Raw genomic sequence first — 17168 nt, forward strand, 5'->3', positions numbered from 1 at the left:
TATCACTTTACCAGACTTCTTATAGCAATTATTGTGGCACACAAAAGTGCTACCAGCACTAAACGTTCTACAAAGAAACTCCAGTACTTTTTATTAATGCCCACCCCTCCAGGCATGTCTAAAGGTCAATTACAAAATGGCTTGCTTTCCTTGCCGTATATATGCAAGGATTCATGGAATTTTTTTGAAAATTAAATACAGTAGAAATGAGTAAGGACATGTATTTGGTCACAATTGATGTCTGCAACCTGTTTTCAGCAATTCCCTATGAAATGGTGTTAACATGGTTGGAAACTCAATTGATTAAAACAAAATTATACAACCAAGATCAGATCAATACATTTCTGGTATTGATGGAATTAGTGCTTAAGAACAATCATGTATTTTTTGAAGGGCAATATTTCAAACAGGCCACTGGGGTGGCAATAGAGGTGGTATGCACCCCCTGTTTTTGCGAACTATGTAATGTCCTTCTGGTAGCAAGAATTTGTATTCCAAAGTAATTTCTGGCCTAGGATTTCCCATTATACCAGATTTTTGTATGATATTTTTTTGATATGGAAAGGGACTGTGGAATGTTAAAAGAATTTTTGCAGTATATCAATGGGACAGTGCATTTTTTAATTTACATTCAGTTATAGTAAGGAATCTATTTCTTACTTAGATGTACAGTTGGCAATTGATTCAGTAAATAATAAGATGACATCTGAAATCTTTCGAAAACCTACATTTTCTAATTCTTATTTAGATTTTGACAGCTGGCACCCCTACCACCAAAAAATGTCCATTATAAAAGGACAATTGGTTAGGGCTGCCAGAATGGTCAGTGATGTGAAAAGGTTTAAGGACAAAGTGAGTTTTATAATTCAGATGTTCAAACAGAGAGACTATCCCCCCAGATGCTGAATGAGGTGTCCAATGAAGTATTAAGAAAGTGTATTGATGGCACCTACAAACCTATATTAGGTGCAAAGGATGGGACAGGGTTAATGCTAGATGGATTAGTGTCATATAGGAAGGACAGGCAAATATGAAGCTTAGATGTATCACCACATTTAATTTGGATTCAAAAGCAGTTAGTGATATTATTAGGTGCTATTGGGAAATTTTACAACTGGACCACCAAACAGCTCAAAAGGTAGATAAGGCCCCAACAATAGTATATCGAAAAGATAGGTCAGTTAAAAACATTTTGGAATCTGGCAGATTCCATAATGGCCTGGTGAATTTTAGGACCAGTGGTAATTTTAAATGTGGGATGGGGGCCTGTTGTAAAAATATTTTAGAAACCAAGGATCATTACAATTTGAAATGGTAAAGTGATTTACTTAACTGGGTATTTTAACAGTAAGAATGTAGTGTATCTGGCAAAGTGCTTAAATTGTCCCACATTTTATGTGGGGAAAACTTGTAGATGATTTAAAGAAAGGATTGATGAGCACTTTCTGGATATAAGAAATAACAAAAAGACTAATGCACTGCCTACACATGTTCAGGAGTGTAGAGATCATGTTTTTAAATTCATGGTTTTGCAGCAGGTAATTAAAGATTCCCAGGGTAGGGTTGTGGATGCACATTTAGACATCTGTGAGCTCAAGTGGCAGTTAAGGTTAATGCCATACAATACTCATGGAGCAATGAAAATATAAATATTGCCTATGTATTGAAATGGAAACATATTCAGGGTTAGGAATGTTTTATGGATTATTGCATTTTAGTGTAATTTGGCATAGTTTTTAATATAGGTCATGTAGTATATTTTTTAGTTAAAACTTATTTCAGTCACAATTTTAACATTTCCTGTGGCTTTTAGATATAATTAATTAAGAAATGCTCAATGGTTTGAGTGTTTAATTGTTTAATTGAATTAATTTGTGATGTGTATAAAAGGGCTGGGTCTGAATTGTGATTTTGTTCTGATGAAGTCCCTCTTAAGGGAAGAAAGTGCTTAACCTTAATAAAATTATGTTTTGATCTTAACCTTTGGTGTGGTGGATTGGCATGGTGAGGAGTCTGGTTTGGTGGCCTTTGGTTCTTGAGTCACTCCCCACTATTACCAGTCACCACAGGGGTACCACAAGGCTCCATACTTGGCCCCTCCTCTGCATAGTATTTACCAACAACCTATGTATATACTGCCACCCAACATGCCACCATCATCCAATATGCAGATGACTCCTCCCTTATCTGCTCAGCCCACTCCCACAAGAATTCCAACACAAAATGCAATCATCATTCCAAGACATTGAAAAGTACCTCACCAACCACAAACTTATCCTAAATCCAAATAAGACCAAGCTCATAATTTTCTCTAATAAATCTTCCAAACCCAGTACCTAATCCCATTCCATACTATCTAACAAAGGTACAAAAAGTGAACCCACAAATCAGACCAAGCTGCTAGGGGTAACCATAAATGAAGCACTAAAATTTGATAAACACATCCATCTGACCATCAGAAAAAAACACAAACTAGGTGCTCTAAAAGTAATGTCTTTCGGCTTTTCCCAGTTAGGGGTTGCCACAGCAGATCACTGGTCTTCTTATGATTAGCAGTGGATTTTTATGGTGTCAAGTTGCCAGCCTGGCACCCAACCTTCAAATGAGACACATCCACTCACACACACACCTACCTGCATGTCTTTAAAGCTCATTCGACTATGGGGAGGACATGCAAACTCTGCACAGAAGGTGCTCCAGCCAAGAATTGAACCAGAGAGCCTCTTGCTGTGAGGCGGCAATGCTAACCACTGCACCACCATGGCTCTATACAGGGTTAAACCTTACCTAACACAACAAGCTAGACTGGCCACTGTAAGATCCCACTTGCTATCCACCCTCCTATACTGTTCTGAAAAAAAACTGACCTAAATAAACTAGACTCCTGCTATAACAGAATAGCTAAGTTTGTCACCAACCAACCCCCACAGAACACACCACTGCACTGCTCTCCGGTATCTCATCTGGCTAGAACTTCCCAAACTATCATTACTAAAACAACTTTCACTTGCCCATAAAATCATATTCAACCCTACCGACTCCCCAGCTCTATCAAACCTAGTCCAGCCAAACACAAACTGTAGAGTCCTCAGGGCATCCAATAAACTAATGCTAAAAGTAACCCAGTCTCACAACTATCACAGAGACTCTCTCTACTCCCATAAAATAGCCAAAGAATGGAACACCCTTCCTCAACAGATAACTAACAACCCCAACCTGTTCACATTTAAACTTACCCTGAAAGATTATTTAAATGCTAATTGGCTATGCCACTGTATTGTTCTCAGCTAATATTCTTCCTATTTTTTCCCACTCATCTCACACATGTTAGCCCAAATAGTGCTCATCCCACATAGGGCTATCCCACTATCTGGCTTATCTTTATTAATCTTTGTTCGTTCAGATGACCTAATTGTAAAACTATATGACCAATTTTGGTCTTTCAGAAGAGACTCACCTTATAAAGCTACATGACTTATGTACCTCATATATATTGTAAAAAAAATAGCATTCCTGTATGCCTGAAACATGCATTTTATATTGTATTCTGTTATGTTTTGCTATATTTTTGTTAAGCGCATGTACATATTGTTAGCAATGTACTACTTAAACTAAGTTTACTGCTTGTACCTTGTTAGAAAAATATGTATTAATGTGTGTATTAGCAATATACTTAGTGCATTTAGAGCTTGAAAAGGGTTAACACATTTATTCTATTTCATACTGCATAAATCTGTACAAACTGCAGTTGCTTTCTGACCTTGTACTGTTAGCTAAAATCTTGCTTGTGCCTTGAAAATTTACTGAGAAGCAGGTGATTTCTGCTTGCATTAGGAAAATAATGAATAGAACAATACTACTTGTATGAAACTTAGACAAGAAGTTACAAGTTTGCCATGAGAAAATACACAGCTGTAGAAGTTATAGATAATTAGTACAAAGTCTGCTTGAAAATATGAACTGCAATCAGCATTTGCTTGTATCTGTATTAGAAGAGTACCTTGAAATTTAACACTGTATAATAGACGCTTGTAAATGGATTAATAGTCACCAAGGCCAGGTTGTTTTCTGAAAAGTTTCTCACAAATCTAGTCCTGTCAGCAGAAAATCTGAAGTAACATCTTCTGTAGAACAATGCTAAAAGTTGTGTTTGATTACGTCAGCTTAGAAGGCCATGTCATGTAAAATAGTATAAGAATAAACATACTTCCTGTTAGTAGTTAGACAAATCCTTGTATTTGCATGTTTTTGTCTCCTTGCTGCAAGTAAATTAAAGTGCCTTAACCGAACCTTACGTGTATTGGTCTTTGAAGTTTTTTCCTTTGACAGATTGGTCCTTCGGACCGGAAACCTTCACTTCACCTCGGATCAGGCAAGCCAGGTGGCTTGAAACCGTACGGGGAAGAAACCACATCGGTTCTTCTTACTCAAAAAGTCCTCCGACTGAATTGTCGTACAAAAGAGCCAAGCCACTTTCTGATCTGCGACTGAAGGACGGGTTTACTCAAACCAGGTGATCAATCACGAAGGCTCAGGTAAGGTGAATCCACCTTCTTTTTTTCTGTTTTAGATCAGGGACTAGATTTGTATTTGTTCTATTAAGACTTTATTTATAAGTCAGGGACAGAAAGATTACTGTCTTGTCATAGATCAGGGAAACAGAGCAGGTAGGCAGTCATTCTGAAGAGACTATTAAAAACATCCATGGTACCACGTTAAAAAATAAGGAGTTATGTAACGATTAAAAGGGTAGAACAAAATGGGTAATAATTGTACAAAAAGGTCCCAAAATCCACCGTTAACTGAAGACGTGAAATACATGCAGTCACAGCGTGCTTATAATATTAAATACTACTCAAAATGGGTTAATAAGTATGAATTTGATGGTAAACTAGAAAAATTCTCACTTGTCAAACTTGTCAAACAGCTTAAAACCAATTCTAGAGGTCGGGTAAAAAAGCAATGTCAATTAGGAATTCCTCAGGCACACAGGTGGATTGAGGAAGTAAACCGAAGGGAACAAAAGAATAATAATTCAAAAGCAATGTTTTTAGATAAGGAGGACAAGAACTTAGTAATAGTGTCAGCCCCTCCGCCTCCCTTACCAGAATATGAGGCAAGTGAACAAGTTAGTCCACCCCTGCGATATCCTGCTGTCACTGTAAGTAGAGACACTACAAAAGCGAAACCGTTTATTAGAGATCCTGTCGAGACCAGGTCTCGAACACGGGCAGGAAACTCAAAAGGGGACATTGAGTTATATCAAATGGGTAAAAATTCATGATTTATGAATGAAGAAGAAATATCAACCCAACATGATGCTATGCAGGTAGGTAGATGCGCGGCCAAACCAATCAAGTAAACAACAAAAGGCCAGCAATATGCAATCCAGAAGTAACAAAAAGAAAATAATTAGATCAAATACATATAGATGGCTGAATAATAACCCTTTATTAGACAGACCGGTTTCGGCAACCAATGCCTTCTTCAGTGTATGAACAATTCACCAAAAATGCAATCCATTTATAGACACACCCCACCTGAGAGTCAGATGGAAAATGCAACCAGTAGATATTTAAAGAGAAAGAACCCAAAATATAGACTGCAGTAATGCATGATAGCAAGTGCAATCTTGACTTGACAATATGTAACAAATATAACATATAAATAGGTACATCATTGAAAATTGAAAAATAAAAATAGAAAGTATGTTATGAGCCAACCCCCACACATAGAATTATATAACATAAATGTAAATAGTATAAAATAACTCATAGTGTAGTTATGCTGAGTACATATATCATGCATGCTGTCATAACCATAAAAAGCATCGCATCCAAAGCATGAAAAAAGTGCGATGAATGTTCCAACAAAAAACATGTGGTTAGCAATGGATGATGTAGTCAAATTCGAAAATCCATGCTTAGACCAATGTTCCAATATAATTCCTTCAGCTGTGATTGAAACAGGTATGTCGATATGCCATAGGCTGTCCTTCATCGGATCCTATATGACACATTAGAAAAACTATAAAAAAATATGAGAGATAGAGGCAAACAGATTACTATAAACCAATATTCATAATTATTCATGATGTAAATAAGATATATATATCATTATGTATAAACATAAAACATAAACTGTACCAACCTATAACCTCATATTTACAAATGGTCATTGAGTCCAGGAGGGAATAGAGCACCCAATGTAATGATCCAATGTTGTTCCTTGTGAGTAAGTATTTTGTGCCATCCCTGGGGATTACTACGGTCCCCCAGAATTCTATCTATAATGACAAAAGAAAACTGTGCTTCAGGATGTTTCAAAATGTGCCTATATAAGGCATTAGTTTCCTTCCTGGTTTTAATGTCTGATCTATGTTCGTTGATGCATGTTCTGAGTGGTCTAGAAGTTTGACCTGCATAAAAAGCTTGACACCGACATGTTGCCAGATAGACCACCCAACTGCTGCTACAGTTGCCAAATATTCTGCATTGGTACACATTACTGGTATTGTGACTTGTAAATTCCTTGCTTTTATTAATTTGTTTACATGAACCACAATGGCCACAAGGGAATTTACCCACTAATATATCCCCTGACATAGTCATTTGTTGGTGTATCGCTCCCCCACTTTCTATATGTTTAAAATGTGAAAAGAGAGAGCCAAGAGTTCTGCCTCTCCTATAGGAGAAATGGCATTGTTGATCCAATATTGTTCTCAAATATTCATTGGCCATGAGAATATTCCAATGTCTGTTAATGATACCCTTGATAGCATTGGAATTTCTGCCAAAGGTGGTGACAAACCGAATGATATTCGTAGAGCAATCCCTAATTTTAGATTGATATTGTAACAAAGTTTCTCTCTCCATATTATTAGTCCAATTCCAGGCATTAAGAATATCTTGATGTCTATAACCCCTGTTGGCAAATCTGTGATAAAGATCCAAGCCATCCCTGTCAAAATCACCCTTTGTCGAACTCAGGCGTTTGATACGCATAAATTGGGACTTAGGGATGTTGCGGATGGTGTGGCCTGGGAAAGTGTTGTATTGAGGGTATTTGCGATAAGATCTAGTATTCAATGTATGGTCTGTGTTTCTGGTAACGGTAACATCCAAAAAATTAATGCTTTGAAGATTGTGTGTTACCGTAAACTCAATTCCCCATACATTTTGATTGAGATATTCAATGAATTCCTGTAAATACCTGACATCCGCCCGCCACACCATCCAGCAATCATCCAAGTACCTGCGCCAAATATCTATTTCTACCAGATAGATATTGTGTAGTGGATCATAGATCATACCTTCCTCAAAGAATGCCATGAATAAATCGGCATAAATGGGAGCAAAGGATGCTCCCATCGCCGTACCCTGCAGTTGCCAATAGCATTGACCTTGAAAATAAAAGACATTCTTATTGAGGACATGTTCCGTCATACAGATAAGCAGTGTATTGAACCCTGGGGAGTATAGAGCAGCCCTATCCAACCAATATTGTAGGGCCTGTAGGCCAGCCCAGTGTGAAATGCTAGTATTTAGGGCCTTAACATCCAATGAGCACATGAGCCACCCCGGCTCAAGTTGACAATCCTGTATAATCTGTAGAAATTGGGTCGTATCCTGCAATCTAGCCCTGACAAAACACAACAGTGGTTTGAGATATTGAGTAAGAAAGGCAGAAAAAGGCTCCGTCAAGGACCCAATTCCAGATACAATCAGTCTGCCCGGAGGATTTGTGATGGACTTGTGTATTTTTGGAAGTAAATATAAGATTTGTTTCTGAGGATCCTTGACTGTTAACTGAAAAACACAATTTTTGGTTATGATGCCCTCCTCAAGGGCAAGATTAAAAAAGTGTCTATTTCCTGTTTGAAATGAGTAGTAGGATCATAGGCCATGTACATATAGCATCTTTTATCAGACAGTTGAGATTGGCCCTCATTCAAATATGAACTCATATCCATCACAACCACAGCTCCCCCCTTATCTGCTGGAAGGATGGCAATATTTTGGTTCTCCCTTAGCTCATTAAGTGCAGTAGATTCCTGTGTTGATAGATTAGATCTCATTATGTCATATTCCCTATGTTCAAAATGTAGGTCCCTAAGGACCGCTTGCATAAAAACAGAAACATGTTTGTGCATAGGTGGTTGAAAATCAGACTTGATGAATCTAAACTCATCAGTTCTTTGAGAGTCTCTATCTGCAAAAAACAATTTCAGATTTAGGTTACGAAATCCTCCGGGCAGACCGATTGTATCTGGAATTGGGTCCTTGACGGAGCCTTTATCTGCCTTTCTTACTCACTATCTCAAACCACTGTTGTGTTTTGTCAGGGCTAGATTGCAGGATACGACCCAATTTCTACAGATTATACAGGATTGTCAACTTGAGCCGGGGTGGCTCATGTGCTCATTGGATATTAAGACCCTATATACTAGCATTCCACACTGGGCTGGCCTACAGGCCCTACAATATTGGTTGGATAGGGCTGCTCTATACTCCCCAGGGTTCAATACACTGCTTATCTGTATGACAGAACATGTCCTCAATAAGAATGCTATTGGCAACTGCAGGGTACGGCGATGGGAGCATCCTTTGCTCCCATTTATGCCGATTTATTCATGGCATTCTTTGAGGAAGGTATGATCTATGATCCACTACACAATATCTATCTGGTAGAAATAGATATTTGGCGCAGGTACTTGGATGATTGCTGGATGGTGTGGCGGGCGGATGTCAGGTATTTACAGGAATTCATTGAATATCTCAATCAAAATGTATGGGGAATTGAGTTTACGGTAACACACGATCTTCAAAGCATTAATTTTTTGGATGTTACTGTTACCAGAAACACAGACCATACGTTGAATACTAGATCTTATCACAAATACCCTCAATACAATACTTTGTTGCATGCTTCTAGCATGCACCCAGGCCACACCATCCGCAACATCCCTAAGTCCCAATTTATGTGTATCAAACGCCTGAGTTCGACACAGGGTTATTTTGACAGGGATGGCTTGGATCTTTATCACAGGTTTGCCAACAGGGGTTATAGACATCAAGACATTCTTAATGCCTTGAATTGGACTAATAATATGGAGAGAGAAACTTTGTTACAATATCAATCTAAAATTAGGGATTGCTCTACGAATATCATTCGGTTTGTCACCACCTTTGGCAGAAATTCCAATGCTATCAAGGGTATCATTAACAGACATTGGAATATTCTCATGGCCAATGAATATTTGAGAACAATATTGGATCAACAATGCCATTTCTCCTATAGGAGAGGCAGAACTCTTGGCTCTCTCTTTTCACATTTTAAACATATAGAAAGTGGGGGAGCGATACACCAACAAATGACTATGTCAGGGGATATATTAGTGGGTACATTCCCTTGTGGCCATTGTGGTTCATGTAAACAAATTAATAAAAGCAAGGAATTTACAAGTCACAATACCAGTAAAGTGTACCAATGCAGAATATTTGGCAACTGTAGCAGCAGTTGGGTGGTCTATCTGGCAACATGTCGGTGTCAAGCTTTTTATGTAGGCCAAACTTCTAGACCACTCAGAACACGCATCAACGAACATAGATCAGACATTAAAACCAGGAAGGAAACTAATGCCTTATATAGGCACATTTTGAAACATCCTGAAGCACAGTTTTCTTTTGTCATTATAGATAGAATTCTGGGGGACCGTAGTAATCCCCAGGGATGGCACAAAATACTTACTCACAAGGAACAACTTTGGATCATTACATTGGGTGCTCTATTCCCTCCTGGACTCAATGACCATTTGTAAATATGAGGTTATAGGTTGGTACAGTTTATGTTTTATGTTTATACATAATGATATATATATCTTATTTACATCATGAATAATTATGAATATTGGTTTATAGTAATCTGTTTGCCTCTATCTCTCATATTTTTTTATAGTTTTTCTAATGTGTCATATAGGATCCGATGAAGGACAGCCTATGGCATATCGACATACCTGTTTCAATCACAGCTGAAGGAATTATATTGGAACATTGGTCTAAGCATGGATTTTCGAATTCGGCTACATCATCCATTGCTAACCACATGTTTTTTGTTGGAACATTCATCGCACTTTTTTCATGGTTTGGATGTGATGCTTTTTATGGTTATGACAGCATGCATGATATATGTTCTCAGCATAACTACACTATGAGTTATTTTATACTATTTACATTTATGTTATGTAATTCTATGTGTGGGGGTTAGCTCATAACATACTTTCTATTTTTATTTTTCAAATTTCAATGATGTACCTATTTATATGTTATATTTGTTACATATTGTCAAGTCAAGATTGCACTTACTATCATGCATTACTGCAGTTTATATTTTGGGTTCTTTCTCTTTAAATATATACTGGTTGCATTTTCCATCTGTCTCTCAGGTGGGGTGTGTCTATAAATGGATTGCATTTTTGGTGAATTGTTCATACACTGAAGAAGGCATTGGTTGTCGAAACCGGTCTGTCTAATAAAGGGTTATTATTCAGCCATCTATATGTATTTGATCTAATTATTTTCTTTTTGTTACTTCTGGATCGCATATTGCTGGCCTTTTGTTGTTTACTTGAAGAAGAAATATGCCCACTTATAGAAGTGCCTAATCCTCTGGCAGGGCAAGAAGGTCAGGAACCAACTATTCTAGTGTATAGATCCTGGACTCAGGAAGACATCCGGAAAGCCACTGAGGGAATTACCCATCCAAAAGTTAATTTTAAAACATTCTTAGAAGATTTGCAAGGAATGAGGCTGAGTTATAATTTAAACAGAGAAGAAGTAAAAAAAGGAGTCAGACAAATTGTGGGACCAGATTGGCACATGATTAGTGGCGACTGGAATCCCCGTGATATTGCGCTCAGGCCCCTCCCGCATAGCAGCGCAGCATTAGACAACAGAGTGAAAGGTCTTACAGACCGAATCTCTGAGAAATGAAAGCCTAGGGCAGACTGGACTTGCATTAATCAATGCATCCAACAGGAAGGTAAAGCTATTGACCGGTATTATGCCAGACTATTAGAATGTTTTAATAACCATTGTGGAATGCAGGTTCCTGAAGATCAGACACACGATTCCCCATACGAGCAGCAGTTAAAGAATGCGTTTTTGAAAGGCAGTATTGCACCTATAAGCAGCTTTATTACAAAACACACGGTGTATCATCGTACAAGCAGGTTACAGTCATTGCTTGAGTATGCTAGACATGCCAAAAGGCATTTTAATAGCAAAAAGAAAAAGAAAGCCCAAGTATTTTCTGTACAAGATGGAGCAGAAGTATATGTAGTACAGTCCATGAAAAAGGGCAAGAGAAATGCCCAAAGAAACAAACATTCTGATCAACGATCAGAGGACTTTGAAGGGCGAAAGAAAAGGGGTGAATGTTTTAAATGCAGTAAGAAGGGACACTTGGCAAGGGATTGCAAGAAAAACAAGAAGGCAACCACGGAAGATAAGGAGGGTGAGGACTGACTATATGATAGTCAGGAATCACTAGAAGGGGATAGCAGAGAAGGGCCAAATGAGTATGTGATAGAGGAGTAGAGAATGTGACAGAAGAAATAGAGGAAGTGCAAGAAGTCACGGATAGTGAAGAAAATGAAATATTGGATTTGGCTTTATTGAGCTTAGAGCTCTATTTAGCAGACACAAAACCAGAAGTTACACTCCTGGTAGAAGGGAGAAAAGTCAGATTCTTGTGTGACTCAGGGGCATCACGGACCCCGGTACATCCCTCCAAACTGCCAGAGAATTCAGAGTCACCTGATTACATATTAGTGAAAGCAACTAATGGACAGCTGTATCGGGAGCCCCTCTCCCATAATATTGTGATAACTGATCCTGTTTCAGGATTGACCCTGAAAAGTAAAATTGTTGTTTCTGCAAAATGCCCAGTAAACTTCTTGGGCAGAGACCTTATGCAGCTATTTGGTATAGCAGTAGTTCCGACTATGCAGGGTATGGAAGCACAGTAACAAATTGATACCTTTGCAGTACAATCGGAGGGTAAAATATTTTATTGGTACAGCCAGGACTTGGTTACGACTGGTCCAGGGGCGGTGACAGAAGAGTTGATAAATGTAGCCATCAGTAAGTCCCCCCCCCCCTTGACATTGATAAACAGCATTTGTTGCACTGTACTCTGTATTATTGTAACACACCAGGACCTGATAAGGAGTATTAGCAAGAATTGTTTAGAAATCGTGCAAACAGATTGGTATTACGTAATCTGTAATGGGACACAGAAGGGAACAGTGTAGCCAGCTGTTCATTGCCCCAGGAGTTCTTTGCACTCTATAAATCTAATCGATTACCACATGTTAGCTTAACTAAGGACAAGATTGTAAAATGGGTAGACTTAGGAAAAAAAGTCACGAGATGGAAAAAACAGACAGAGTTAAAACTGTCAGAACAGGGAATACAAATGCAGAAGCTGAATTGGATAACTCAGACCCACCCAGCTGTACACTTGCAGTCTAGCAAGGACAGCTGATTAGCACTCCTATTGAAGGAGAAAAAAAAATGCCTTACAGAATATACCAGAAAATCTCTGGTCAACAGGAAAATCAGATGTAGGACTTATTCGTACAGCGGGACCAGTTACTATTACACCAAAGTCAGCATTTAGACCACAAAAGAGACAGTATCCCTTAAGAAAAGATGCAGAGGTAGGAATCAAACCTATTATAGCAGCTTTACTTAAGGAAGGGGTGCTGGTGGAATCTCCTGATTCACCATGTAACACACCCTTATTTCCTGTTAAAAAAGCAAATGGAGAGTGGTGTATGGTCCAAGATTTACAAGCTGTAAATGACGCAGTAATACCAAGGGCACCTACGGTGCCAGACCCACACATCCTGTTAAATGATTTAAAACCTCAACAGAAATATTTTTCTGTGGTAGATATCAGCAATGCATTCTTTTCGATACCAATACACCCTGACAGCCAGCATTGGTTTGCATTCACATTTCAGGGGAAAAGGTATACATATATGTGACTACCACAGGGGTATTGTAAAAGTCCAACAATATTCTCACAAGAAATGGCAAGCAACTTGGCGGAGTTTACCCCACCAAGAGGTAATCAGATTTTGCTTTATGTTGATGATATCCTGCTGGCATCCCCCACCCAGCAAGATTATAAAAAAGATACCATAGCGCTATTACAATTTTTAGCCACCGAAGTACATAAAGTAAACAAAAATAAACTGCAGCTTTGGAAAAAACAGGTTAAATACCTAGGATATGTAATATCCAAGGAAGGTAGGACATTAAATGAGGACAGAAAAATGGCGATTTTGCAAGCATCAAAACCCACTACCAAGAAGGAAATTATGTCCTTCCTGGGTACAACTAATTTTTGTCAGAGTTGGATTCCAAACTATGCTTTGGAATCTGCACTGTTGACTAACCTGATTTATAAAAAGCCTATGGCATCACAGGATTTGTTGCAATGGACACCAGAAGCAGAATCTGCTTTCTGCAAACTAAAACAGTTAATAGCATCCTCATTACTTTTGGGATTACCAAACTATCATAAACATTTTTTCCAAACTGTCGATTGTAAGCAAGGTTATATGACATCAGTGTTAACACAGCAGCATGGGGACAAGCAATGCCCTATTGCTTATTATTCATCACAACTGGACCCAGTGGCACGGTCTTTACCTCACTGTGTACCAAGCAGTAGTTGCAGCTGCAATGCCAGTACAGGCTTCGGCCTCAGTAGTGTTGTTCCACCCTCTCACATTGAGAGTGCCTCATGCAGTCACAATTATTTTACTGCAAGAGAAGGTAGCATATATTTCCCCTGCTAGGCATCTTTCCTGTATGACTATACTGTTGAGCCAACCTCATATGACAATTGAACAATGTATGACTTTAAACCCTTCTACCTTGCTCCCAACCCCTGCAGATGGCACACCACACAGCTGCCTGCAGGTGATTGAGCAAAAGACACTGCCAAGAAAAGATCTTACAGATGTTCCCTTGGATAATGCAGAGGTGACATACTACGTGGACGGCTCATGCAAAAGGGGTCCTGCAGGACAGAATCTAGTAGGATATGCAGTAGTTTCTGACACAGACATTATAAAAGCGAAATCTTTACCACATAGTTTATCTGCACAGGCAGCAAAATTGATTGCCTTGACACGGGCATGTACCTTAGCAAAGGGTAAATGTGTGCACATTTTTACTGACAGCCAGTATGCTTTTTCTACTGTACATGTTTTTGCGCAACAGTAAAAAAATCGAGAAATGATAAGATCTACTGGCAAACCAATCAATCATGCACAGTTTATTTTAGATCTTTTAAAATCTATTCAGTTACCTCAGAAAGTAGCTATTTGTAAATGCACAGCTCATACCAAACAACAGGACAGGATTTCAAAAGGTAATGCGAAAGTTGATACAGCTGCAAAGCAGGCAGCTTCAAAAGTATTTCTTTTGAATGAAGAACTACAACCCTCTAAGATTTTAGACTTAAAAATGTTAAAGACAATGCAAATACTTACTACGCAAACTGAAAAACAAAGATGGGTAAAACGAGGAGCAATTCTCGAAAAGGGGCTGTACATCTCTAAAGAAGGAAAACCGATATTGCCGTCTAATTTGTTTAGATATGCAGCTTTGTTGAGCCATGGGCAGTGCCATGTCTCAACAGAGGTGGATGGTACAGCTGATGAACCAAGTGTTCACAACTTATGGATTTACGAATTACTCTAAAAAATTTTGTTCGTTATGCCACATCTGTAATAAACATCATGCACAAGAGGTGTTAAAGCCCAAGCAAGGGAGTTTCCCTACACCACCGTATCCGTTTCATACTATCTGTATGGATTTCATAGAGTTGAATAAATGTGAAAATAAGAAGTATTGTCTTGTCATTGTAGATATGTTTTCCAGATGGGTGGAAGCCTTTCCGACTAAAAATCCAGACGCTACGACTGTGGCCAAAGTGCTTGTTAAAGAAATCATCCCTAGATTTGGCATTCCGGAAAGTATCTACAGTGACAACGGCACACACTTCGTAAATCAGATCATACAGCAGTTAAGTAAACATTTTTGTATTTCCCTAAAGAATCATTGTGTGTATCACCCTCAATCAGCAGGGCTAGTAGAGAGGCATAATGGGATTTTAAAGAGTAAGCTAAGAAAATTAGTAGCAGAAACGCAGAGAAACTGGGTGTACTGTCTGGCCCTGGCACTGTTGAGCATGAGAACTGTTCCGAATGCAAAAGGATTGACTCCTTTTGAAAAGCTCTTTGGAAGGGCTTACTATATACCTCAGTGGAAATTTCTCATGCTCGCAGACCAGGAAACTGACAGTACATTAGCAGAGTATATGCGTAATTTGTTAAATTCTAAACATTTGTTGCAGTTAAATTCTGTTTCAGATAAAGAACAAACCAAACCGTCAGACGTGGCAGTGCCCCCTGGAGCGTGGATCTGGCTGAAGGTAGTTAAGAAGAAAAACTGGCCATCCCCGAAGTGGGAAGGTCCATATCAAGTGCTTTTGTCAACACCCACTGCAGTCAAAATTGCGGAGCGTGCCTCCTGGATCCACCTGACGCACTATCAATTAGTTAAAAACTTTGAACTGGACAAAAATCTTGTTACATGCCAAGATCAAAAATGATAGACTGTGGGATTCATGAACCTTGCACCAGGCGCACGCATGGCGTAGGCGCCACAACGCCAGACATGGCCGCCGAGCGATTCAGGTACGATCCAATTCCACGTGCACCACCGGCGTACGCCTGAGTTGCGCCGCCTCCGGCGTAGGTATGTTAAACACCCCATGTGCGGTGTTGCACCATGCAAATGAAGGCATGTAGCGATTCACGAAGTGGCGCAGGCGTAGCATAAGGGCACAGCAATGTAAACCAAAAAAAACAGTTTACATATATCCAAACATGACATAGGAGTAACGGAAGGCTGTCAACGTCAGGTGTCATACTGGTGCAACATGCCAATGGTGAAAGACACCGAGAATGTCAAAAGAAAACATGCAGAAAATGTAAATAATGACATAAAATGGTATGCGCGAAACCACAGCAGAACCCCAGGACATGTCCGCGGAAGGTGCGGAACAATGAAATAATATGACAATGTCATAAAAGAGCAGTATAATACACATCAGCTTCACAGCCACAATACACCATAGTATGCATGGAAAGCCACAACCACAGCCCAAGGGTTGCCAAGGAGTGGCGACAGTGTCAGCGCCGTAACCATGTATTACTAGTCAATGCCATGCAAATGAGGCAGATAATACTGAATCGCAAAACCCCGCTGGCGTAAAGCTGCACCAAGCGGTAGCGGTAATACACCGAGGAGTGGCCTAGAGGAATACATGTCAATCGCAGAGGGTGTGCCACTGTAGGAGGAAGCACATTGGAGCCCAGCAAACATGGGCTGTACAATGCACATCACAGCATCAGGACCGCGTGTGAGGAAATAGATGCGCTGAGAGTACACAATGCGCACAGATGCATGTGCACGAGGATGACTACGTTCCCCAACCCAGTCATGTGGCGGCCGCCCGTCAACAACCATGGATACAGGAAGGTGATGCGGAGAATATGAGGAAATGCGGAAGCAGTGTAATTGGAGTCGTAATGAGCAATCAACACCAATCAACCCACGAAGGGCAATGGCAGCTGACAACTCTGCATGCAGAATCCAAAGCGGGAAAGGGGAGGCATATGAATGCAAAGAAAGTAGGGGATGTAGCAGAATTGCAAAGAGCGAAGAACCGATACAGCACAGCCAAGTAGAGAGGTGGCATAACGGCGGCAGACAAAATGCATGATATGCCATGTGCCTGCAGGATGCACTCCAGGCAATAGTAGGTGCAACGTGCAGAAATAGTAAGGTAAGGTGTAAAGCTAAACCAATGCAGGCAAGTGTAATGTAACACCAAAGGCAACAGCGTTGCAGTGCCAACGGTAAAACACGGAAGATAATCCACAGATACGGCTGCACAGACACACCCAATGACATCACCGGGTGTACAGCACAACAGTATAAAGTGTGAATGCACACAACACACAGCGTATTCCCAAGCGCTGCACTTTAGGGTGTAAACACACGGGGAACTTTTAAAATGTA

Source organism: Protopterus annectens, chromosome 1.part1 (genome assembly GCF_019279795.1).
Source record: "Protopterus annectens isolate FY-2018-M chromosome 1.part1, PAN1.0, whole genome shotgun sequence".
NCBI classification, from domain to species: domain Eukaryota; kingdom Metazoa; phylum Chordata; order Ceratodontiformes; family Protopteridae; genus Protopterus; species Protopterus annectens.